Source organism: Triticum dicoccoides, chromosome 4A, assembly GCF_002162155.2.
Source record: "Triticum dicoccoides isolate Atlit2015 ecotype Zavitan chromosome 4A, WEW_v2.0, whole genome shotgun sequence".
In the NCBI taxonomy this organism is placed as follows: domain Eukaryota; kingdom Viridiplantae; phylum Streptophyta; class Magnoliopsida; order Poales; family Poaceae; genus Triticum; species Triticum dicoccoides.
In genome coordinates, this window is record NC_041386.1 from 574,981,184 (window position 1) to 574,991,556 (window position 10,373).

Here is a 10,373-nt window from a genome sequence, read left to right on the forward strand (position 1 = left end):
GGCCATATGCATCGTTCTGATGCAGAGGCCAGGGAGTCCCCCCTTTTCGAAAAAAACAAATTAACATATATATTCCTGTCTTGACCAGATGAGCGTGCAAACTACAATCACCAAGGTGTCAGGTAGGGCCAGAAGACTATTTTAATTATTATTTTTTAAACTTCGAGACGGCCACATAGCATGGAGCCGACCCCAATGATTTTAAGCTTACAGGCACGGTACACGCTATCCTAGACTACTCTACACATGAAACTGCCACACGAGCGTCTAGGCTGCGCTTGGCTCTTCGCCTCTTTGGGAAGTCGAACAATGATGGAGTGCTACTGCACTGGAGGAGTACTACAGTACGCTTCTGGCCATCTGACACCGATTGAACTGCTGCATGTCCACCGCGTGCAGGAGGGAGAGCGTGTAGCGAAAGCTTCTCCTAGTCTTGCCAGCCACCACGCTCATGGACGAGGGAGGGACGCTCTTGCCTTTGCGTGTGTGACAGGTGGGCCTGACAGGTGTGTGGCCAACCTGTCATACAGCCAAAGGCAGGTGCAGTTAAGTCCGCGAGGGAGAGGATAATAAAACTTCTCATTGATGTACGAGTTGACGCAACACATCAAAGCACTACACTCGATATATTTCAATAATTTGCGTTTATCGATGCATTAATTACAAAGCATGCATGCATGCCGTGACTCTCCTTTTGATACTTGCATGTGTTGATTTAATGCACCTTGAAGTAGTATAAAATATGTGATGGTAAAGATTTGTAATACCCCGGCCCAAGTCGAGAGATGGTTGTGCATGAGGAGGGCGAGATCATGCAGACCGAACAGGACCCGACGATGGAGCTCTCTAAGGTCTTGATGGACCTCACCGTGCTCCACTGCCCCTTGTGCCTCCGCCCCTTGACGCCTCCAGTGTATGAGGTTCGAATACACCTCATCCGTTCGGCTGATTGAGCAAGGTGCAAGTTTCTTGATTGATGCGTTGTTCGATTGATTTCTGCAGTGCAAGGGAGGGCACCTGGCTTGCGTGGACTGCCGCGTCGAGCGCCCCAGGAACCAGCGGCAGTGCCAGAAGTGCGAGCGCGGCAGTGGCTTCGACATGCGGAACACGGCGGTGGACTCCGTCCTTTCGTCGGTGAGGGTGGAGTGCCCGCACAAAGGCTATGGGCTCTACGTCACTTACCACAAGCTCGCCGATCACTAGAGCGTGTGTCCGCTCGCGCCCTGCAAATGCCCCGTGCCCGTCTGCGCCTACGAAGGCCCGCCGCCGGCGCTCTACCACCACATCAGCACCGCGCATCCCATGCTCGTGCACAGGATCCAGTACGGCAAGGTGCTCCAGCTGCAAGTGCCACTATCGGAGCCACGGCTCTTGCTGTTCGCGGAGGAGAACTGCCGCATGTTTTTCTTGGTCGACGGCGTGCTCGACATCGGCGCGCCTATCACCGTGTCGGTCATCTGCATCAGAGCGGGGGCGTCCCCACTGCCGCACTACGTGGCCAAGCCATGGGAGAACGGCCCGCCGGGGGAGCCCAAAGGCACGACCTACGCCGTCAAGGTGGAAATGGAGGTGACAAGCAGCAAGGATCTCGGCGACGTCGACGTGCAGGAGCTGACCTTCCTGACAGTTCCGCCCAAGCTGCTGGCCGGGGCTAAGATTGTGTCCCTCCACATTCAGATTGACAAGCTCACGTCCTAAATGTTTCTACAGTGCCTTCTGTTTATCTTAGTAATATGTTAATATAGGGATTACCTTGGTCTACTTTAGCTTAAGAAATGGTGGGTTTTGGTGGCGATGGAGCAATTACTTTGACATCAGATCAGTAATTTCCAACAGTCGAACGGATATTTTGTGTCTGTTGGATATAAAGTTCCTTTGGGTAAGAAGTACTACTTGTCATCAAAATGGATAAAAGGAGATGTATGTAGATGTATTTTAGTTCTAGATACGTCCCTTTTTTATCCATTTTGATGACAAGCACTCCCTCCGTTCCACAATACATGCCTTCCATTTGTCAAAATATAGATGTATCTAGACATGTTTTAGTATATAGGTACATCCATGATAGAGCCAATCGGATGGTTGAGAACACTACAATTCGTAGCTACAGATGCGTGTGTGACTCCCAGATGCAGAGGCCGGGGGTCATCATCCTCCTTTTCGAGAAAAAACAGATGCGTGTGTGAGAGGACGAGTGCGTGCGTGCACCTCTTCTCTTCCTGTATAACGTACTACTAAACTCAGAGTACAGGTTTTTGTGGGTGGCACGATGGTGCGTGCGAGAAGTCCCGAGAGATAGGTTTAATGCGTCTGAAAAAAGACTAGCCTAGAGCTCACCACGCGGCTATTCCGGTCGAACGCCCCATTAACCGTAAGATATGTATACGACGGTGCCAGTTATTGCACGTACACAGTAGTACTCCCTCCTTTCCGGTTTATAGGGCTTAATTCAAAAATCTCACCAACCAAGATGGTGAGTGGTGGAATATTTTTGTAGTTTGCAAAAGCACCTAATTAATGCTCTTGTTTTTCTCAAAAAATTATGTTTATCAATGCATTAATTGCAATGCATGCATGCATAAAGTACATGCATTGGTCAATTTTCTCTTAATACTTGCATGCAATGATTTAATGCACCTTGGAATCTGAACATGTGTTGGGGAACAACCAAATTGATCCTTATAAAATGGAAAAACTAAAATTTTGAGATAAGCCCTATAAAACCGGAAAGGAGGGAGTAGAAAAAGAAGTACTCCATCGGGAATAGTGCCGCACTTCGAAACTAGAACCGTCAATAAATTTTGAGCTTGCGTCTCGTCACATTCCAAATTACTCCACGCTATATTGAATTGCAAACCTGTTCTCACCGATCACACCCTAAACGGTTTCCCACTTAGGAGCGTATTAGTACTCGGTTATAAATACAAGTATGCCAAGATGACTGCACATTCCTCCTCAACTCCTCATCCACAAAAACAAACAAGTCATTCAGCATCCTTCCCTTGCGTCTGCCATGGCCAGCGTGAGTTCTGGGTCGAGAGATTGCCACCAGGGAGAGGCGAGCATGGAAGCGGAAGCATGAGAGATGTCCCGCCTCGCTACGAGAGCAGCCGACATGTCCCGCCGCGCGGAAGTAGTAGCACAGAGGTCCCGCCGCGTCGTCGATGCAGCAAACTGGTCCGGCCGTGCCGCGGAAGTAGCAGAGATGTCCCGCCGCACCACGAATGCAGCAGAGATGTCCCGTCGCACCGCGGCGGCCTGGGAAAATTTCTCGCGGGCAGACAACGATGGTTACAGGCACATGCATGCGATCGTCCATAGCTAGATGGATCAGATCTCCGGCTGGGTGAGGTTGCAGGATGACATGAAAGCCTCATTTGAACAGGCTACTGGCGTCATCCGGCAACTAAGGGAGGGAAATGAGTGGCTCCGGGCCGAGTGCGACCTGCTGAGGGAGAAGATCGTCCGAAGTGCAGACCAACATGAGGAGACCAGTGCCTTGTTGAAGAGGACCGGCGTCATCGTCAAGAAACTTATCGATGATAATGACATGCTCCACAACGAGCGCCAAAGGCTGGTGGAGGAATCCGTGGATGTTCTCAAGCAGCATCTTGAGGACACGAAAGAGCTCATCGCCGCTCGCCGCGGAGACTAGTTCCTGCGGCCTGCAGCAATGCATCAAGAAAGTAGAGATCAGCGAGCCAGATCCTTGTCTTCCTTCTTCTTTTGCCCTTGTGTATTTCGGGCGTAGCCGCATGTGGATTTTTTAATTATCTTTCTAATTATGTAAGACAATTAATCGTCCTTATCTTTCTGTGGAAGATCAATGTTGCGAGGCTGGAATGAAGAAAACTCTTGTTGTGGCAACCCTGGCGTTGATGTTCTTCTAGTTGCTGCTGGGCTTCCTTCAGTTTCCTTGTTTCTTTTGATGTAATAATTGGTTTAGGATGTGGATTGTGTCGTCGGTTGTGAAATGTTGGGTTCTCGCATGGATGTTTGGCCTTTGTTGGCCTCTTGGGATGTTGTGATTTCAATCTGGTAGCTATTAGTCCTTCGTGTTAGGCTGGAGTTGTGCTGAACTTCTTGTGAATTGTGGTGGTTTTCAGTAATGAAAATTGGCAGGGGCAAGCCCTTCTTTTATCAAAAAAATTAATCATCCTTATATATTAATCAGTCTTGCTATAAGTCGCAGTAGATGCTATATAGGTCCGTCGGATCTTACATCAAGATCCGTGCTTTTAGATTTTCTTTTTTCTCTCTTAAATCTCAGTCGAGTGAGACATAGCCACGCCATTAAACAGAGGCTCGGGCGCCATTAATGGAGACCTTGGGAGAGAGGTGGACGGCAGATGGAGGTCAAAGGGCTCTCCTCCCAATAAGCATGCGCAGGGGTCTGATCGCACGCCTCTCGTACTCAAATAGCTACCCTGCACGGCGCCTCCTAGCTAATAAAAACTGGGGACGCGTGGCGGCACGTAAATGGTGCTAGTAAGTAGAATGCCCATGGTTTCAATAATACTTGTGTTTCCGATTGTAACGTGACAACACTTGTTCCAAAATGACTTTGTTGATTGTTAATGTGTGCGCCTTCGCAAATCGGACTGCAAATTTACCACAGCATGTTGGTGTCATGTCCTGGCACCAAGCCAAGTTTCATTATTTTCATGCGTGTTTTGGATTTACAGGAATTAAAAAACTAAGTTTCTCAATGTTTCCAACCCAGCCATGACGCCCAGAATTTTGAATTGCATTCCCATTTCTTGCATGGAACCTAGAAATTTACCCGAGGACACACATGTGATTTTTCAACCAACTTTGGTGCACTGGAACATGTGCTTGTATTTCAAATTTGAATTATGCACACAAAGGTGACACGTTCCCTCCCAGAACAACGAGCCTTCTTGAGAGAAGCTCCGATTTGCAAGAAGCTTATACCAAAATTTGTTCCTATTCAGCCAATTTTTTTTACCATGGCATGGTACTACCATGACATGACACCATGCCAAGTTTCGTAATTTTAAAACCAAGTTTCTCAATGTTCTCGACCGATCCACGATGCCTAGATGTTTGAATTTTATTCTCAGTTTTTGCATGGGACCTACTCCCTCCTTCCATCTATATAGGGCCTAATGTGTTTTTCAAGACAGCCTTTGACTATTGACAAGATTAATAGTACATGAGATGTATACTATGAAGATTATATTATTGGAAGCTCCTTTGACAAACAAATTTGAAGGTATGCTTTGTGTAAGTTGCATGTCATATATTATTGCTCTAATGTTTGGTCAAAGTTAGCCTCGAAAAATGCATTAGGACCTATATAGATGGAAGGAGGGAGTAGAAATTCACCCGAGGACACAAATGTGATTTTTTCAACCAACTTTGGTGCACGGGAGCATGTGCTTGTAGTTCAAATTTGAATTATGCACATTAAATGACCAAAAACTCAATTAATGTGTAAATAAGGCCAAATGAAGCCAGAATAGTTCCAAAATTTAACAGGGCACTCATGTAGTTCTATGTTGCCTTTGTAAATAAACTCAAGGGGGACAACTTATATCGTTTCGCACTCAAAGGTGGCATGTTCCCTCTCAGAACCACGAGCCTTCTTGAGGGAAGCTTCGGTTTGCAAGAAGCTTATACCAAAATCTGTTCCTATTCGGCCAATTTTTTTACCCCAACATGGTAGTACCATGACATGACATCCATGCCAAGTTTCATGATTTTCAGACGTGTTTTGGATTTACAAGAATTTTAAAACCAAGTTTCTCAATGTTCTCGGCCGAGCCACGATGCCCAGATGTTTTAATTTTATTCTCATTTCTTGCATGGGACCTAGAAATTCACCCGAGGACACAAATGTGATTTTTCAACCAACTTTGGTGCACAAGAGCATGTGCTTGTAGTTCAAATTTGACTTATATATGCACATTAAATGACTAGAAACTCAATTAATGTATAAAAACAACAAACAAACCCGGAGTAATTCCAAAATTTAATAGGGCACTAATGTAGTTCTATGTTGCCTTTGTTAAGAAACTCAAGGGGCAGCGTATATCGTTTCACACTCAAAGGTGGCACGTTCCCTCTTAGAACCACGAGCTTCCAAATCGGACCAATTTTTTACCACAACATGTTAGTGCCATGACATGACACCATGCCAAGTTTCATCATTTCCAGGCAAGTTTTGGATTTACATGAATTTAAAATCAAAGTTTCTCGATGTTCTCGGCCGAGTCATGACACCCAGATGTTTGAATTTCATTCTCATTTCTTCCATGGGACCTAGAAATTCAACCTAGGACACACATGTGATTTTTCAACCCACTTTGGTGCACCGGAGCATGTGCATGCAATTCATATTAGATTATGCACATTAAAAGTCCAGAAACTCAATTAATGTATAAAAAGGCCAAATGAACCCGAAATAATTCCAAAATTTAACAGGGCACTCATATAGTTCTATGTTGCCTCTGTAAATAAAATCAGGGGGGAGGCAGCGTATATCGTTTCACACACAAAGGTGACACATTCCCTCTCGGAACCACAAGGCCTGTTGAGAGAATCTCCGGTTTTGCAAGAGGCTTATACCAAAACTTGTCCCAATTCAGCCAAAAATTATACGTATGAAAACAGGGTTTAGATTATCCCAAACATCTCGCTACCTAGACCAATAATGTACTATGATTTGAATTCAACATAAAATGGATACAAATATTTGAATTGGAGAGTGTATGGTACATGTAGTTCATAGTGAAATATGATTACTGCTATATGTATGTTTTTTGTTATCAAGATAATATTTAAATTATTGTATAACTTGACAACAATCGTATTCAAATAAGGAAAATTGATTCAAATTTAGTCCATATGGTAGATGACAATATATATGTCCACGTGGGGGAGTAAAATGTTCATATATGATGGAAGATCAAAATGTACGACTACATCAATTATAAACCGCAAGGTAACCTAACGATATATTCGAATTCAACATAATGTGGATTCAAAAATTGAAATTCGAGATCATGGCATCTGTAATCATATAAAAAGGGACATTACTCTTTCTTTGGTGGGAATTGATTTGTTTTTTGTTGTTGTTGAGGGAAGTGCGAATCGATTTGGTACTGTGCAGGGTAATCTTGTTCTCCCGATTTTTTTTACATTTTTCTTGTAGTTTTTTCAATGGCATCTATAGCAATATAGTAAAAGGGGAGATGACTCTCTTGTGTCTTGTATGAATTGTTTTTTTACACGTTAAGTTTGTTCTGCCGAACAAGGAATCCGCACCTTGTTATCCCGAAATTTTCAAGCTCGAGTATCTTTTGTCTCACCTGCTTTGAAACTCCCGCTTCTTCAACCCGCGCCGCGCCTTGTTATCCCAAAATTTGGACGCGCGCAAGAACTCCCTCCTCATCCAAAATCGCTCCTGCAGCCCAGACACGCGAAATCCCCCTTCTACCCCTCAGCCGGAAATGAAGCTCCACGTCGCGGTGTCAAAACCGGTGGGGGTACGCTGGTAACTTACCCTACATTTTGGACAAGCGCGTCCCTAAGCTTGGCTCACCCTCCCCCTTCGCCCCCCATTCGTACACCGAGGCTGCCAAAACCCGTGAAACCCCACGCTCCTCCGTCGGCCTCTCGACCGCCGCCCAGCCGGAGACTCTTCCCCGACTACGTCATCCACCGCAACAGCTCGCCGTCCCTCATCCACTGCACCGGATGAGGATCCGTTGTCGATCTCGCCGTCTCGCCGGATCAGCTGCCCCGTCCTCCACCTCCAAGGAGCTGCCCCGGTGTTCGCCTCGTCTATCGCGCCATCTTGACCTGCCCCACCAGAACCGCAGCACCCTCACCAATTCCTCCGATGAAGCCGAGGCCAACTCGGTGCCACCAAGGAGGTTCTGCACTCACCATTGTATTTTATCTTTTATTCGATCTCACGGGGTTGCCGGTGCTCGATACCGAGCAGATATGGCGTGTCTCCATCGATGGCGTCGTCGCCGGCCACATCATCCATGGCGTCTCTCCCCCATGTCGTTGCTTCCTCGGCGGCGACTTCCACAACGGCACTAGCTGCAGCTGCTCCAGCTCTCGCTCGCGCTGCGGCTCTGTTCTTGCTGTCGATCGCGCTGCTGCACTGCTCCTGCTTTCGTTCGTGCTGCTGCTTTGCTCTTGCTCTCGCTTGCGCTGCTGCTGCTGCACGACCTCTGGCAGCTACAGGAGTTATTGCTTTAGCACTCGCTCGCGGTGCTACTGCACGACTTGCTCTCTACTAGTGCGTTCCCTGCTCGAGCGTCTACTGATTTAGATCACTGCTTCTCTGCTACTAGTGCTCGAACGCCCTAAACATCTATTGCAATGCTCTGTTACTAGTTCAATCAGTTTCGATAGTAAAATTCAGTTTCGACTGTGAAGTTCATTTTATTCAGTTAAGTTTAGAGTGAATAGTACTTACAGCATATGTCGGAGCGGCCGTGGCGCGGCTGATGCGTTTTACATCTAGCACTTTTTGGTGATGTATTTTACGTCATCTATTGCAGATGATATTAGGGTCCCACTTCAGATTAATGTTGTCTGTCTTGTCATGCTTCAGCCTCGTCGCCGTACACCTTAGCGGAGCTGCTCCAATGATGGAACTGTCCATCACAGCGGAGCAGTACCCTTGGCGCCATTTCCAGAGGCCTTAGATCTTCTTCCCCGCCTCCGACAGTCACACCAGCATCATCACCATCCTCCACGTCCAACCCAATGATGGTGAGGTCCACAACGCTATGCCAAAGAGGTTGTACACTCGTCGCATCACTTTGTTTCTCCATTCCTCTGTTCTTCCAATTCATGTGAGCCAAACACCAAGGTTGACTGAAATCCTATGTTTCCAAATGCTCTGTTTTGCACATGCATTCCTATCCTATTCCTGTGTTTTTCCTGTCCCTGCGTTTATAGAATCCTCCAATTCTAAGGAGCCCTTACAGATTTACTTCATTTTCAGATAGGCGTCAAAGAAAACTCTGTGTGTTATGCCCTGCTCCTGCCGTGCCATCATCCACCCCACCTGAGGTGCACCATCGAAAGAAGCACTCACTGCAGCAGAGATCCCCCCTACAGACTTCCTTTCGCCACCTCAGATCATCTTCCCCGTGGCCGGCAGCCACACCAACTGCATTACCATCATCGACTGAGCAGATGAACCTGAGGACTACACATTTCCGAAAGAGAGGTCGCAGTCTTTCGTGTTTGCTTATGTTATACATCGGTTATTATTACCTGCTACTTTATCATTCAATCTTGAGTTTTGAATTGCCCATGGGTCTCATATCGAGCCAGCAACGAATAGTATCTGTCTACTATCTGGTTCATCTGGGGTCTTCTATGTGGTTCATGTTGGGTGGGCAACAAACAATAGATGATCCATTGTCTATATTTTTAAACTGAAGCTATAATCTACCTGCTATCATTAGTTTTGGATCCATCCACTCGTTTGCTACCATCAATCTTGATTTTTGCACGCACCCCTTAGGCCTTACAAAATCTAACTATTTTTTATTATTATGCATGTCAGATATTGTACACAATTGTACTGAACATGTAGAGGAAAAGAGAAGACTGTTGCGTGTGAATATAATGTCATGTAGACGCTGCTCCATGGTGGGCGAAGTGCCCCCCCCCCTTGCATTTCCAGATTGTATTCCAGAGGAAGATAACTGTTCAGATGGAGATTCAGAAGGAGCCGACCACGCCTATTTACTACCTGAGGTGTTTGCTCTAACCTGGCATGCTGATGTTGGTCATATCATGCATATGGCGCCTTGCATTGCTTACATTATACATCTTATATGTCATCATCTTAGTTTAGATTTGCTTTGTGTGAATGCTACCTGTTTGGTTCCTATATCATACTCCCACCATTCCTAAATATTTGTCTTTTTAGAGATTTCAACAAGTGAATACATATGGAACAAAATGAGTGAATCTACACTCTAAAATATGTCTATATACATCTGTATGTGGTAGTCCATTTGAAATCTCTAAAAAGACAAATATTTAGGAACGGAGGGAGTATATGGGAATTATGCAATGCCATCTTATTTAGCCAGGCATCATATACGTGAATCATGCAATGCCATCCTATTTAGCCAGTCATCATATATATGAATTGTATCGTGCCATATTTTTTTCCATAATGTATTCCATTTGTCAACAATGTTTATACATTCATCTACTCTTCCTATGCATCAGCCATTTGAGTCGGTCATGGGAAAATCTGGAGTGAAAACAAGGTCTTCTGAGCAGTCAGTGCTACCTGTCGATGCATATTTCTTGTTGGTTACAGATAGCTCCTCACAGGAGGATTCAGAGAAAGATGACCAGTC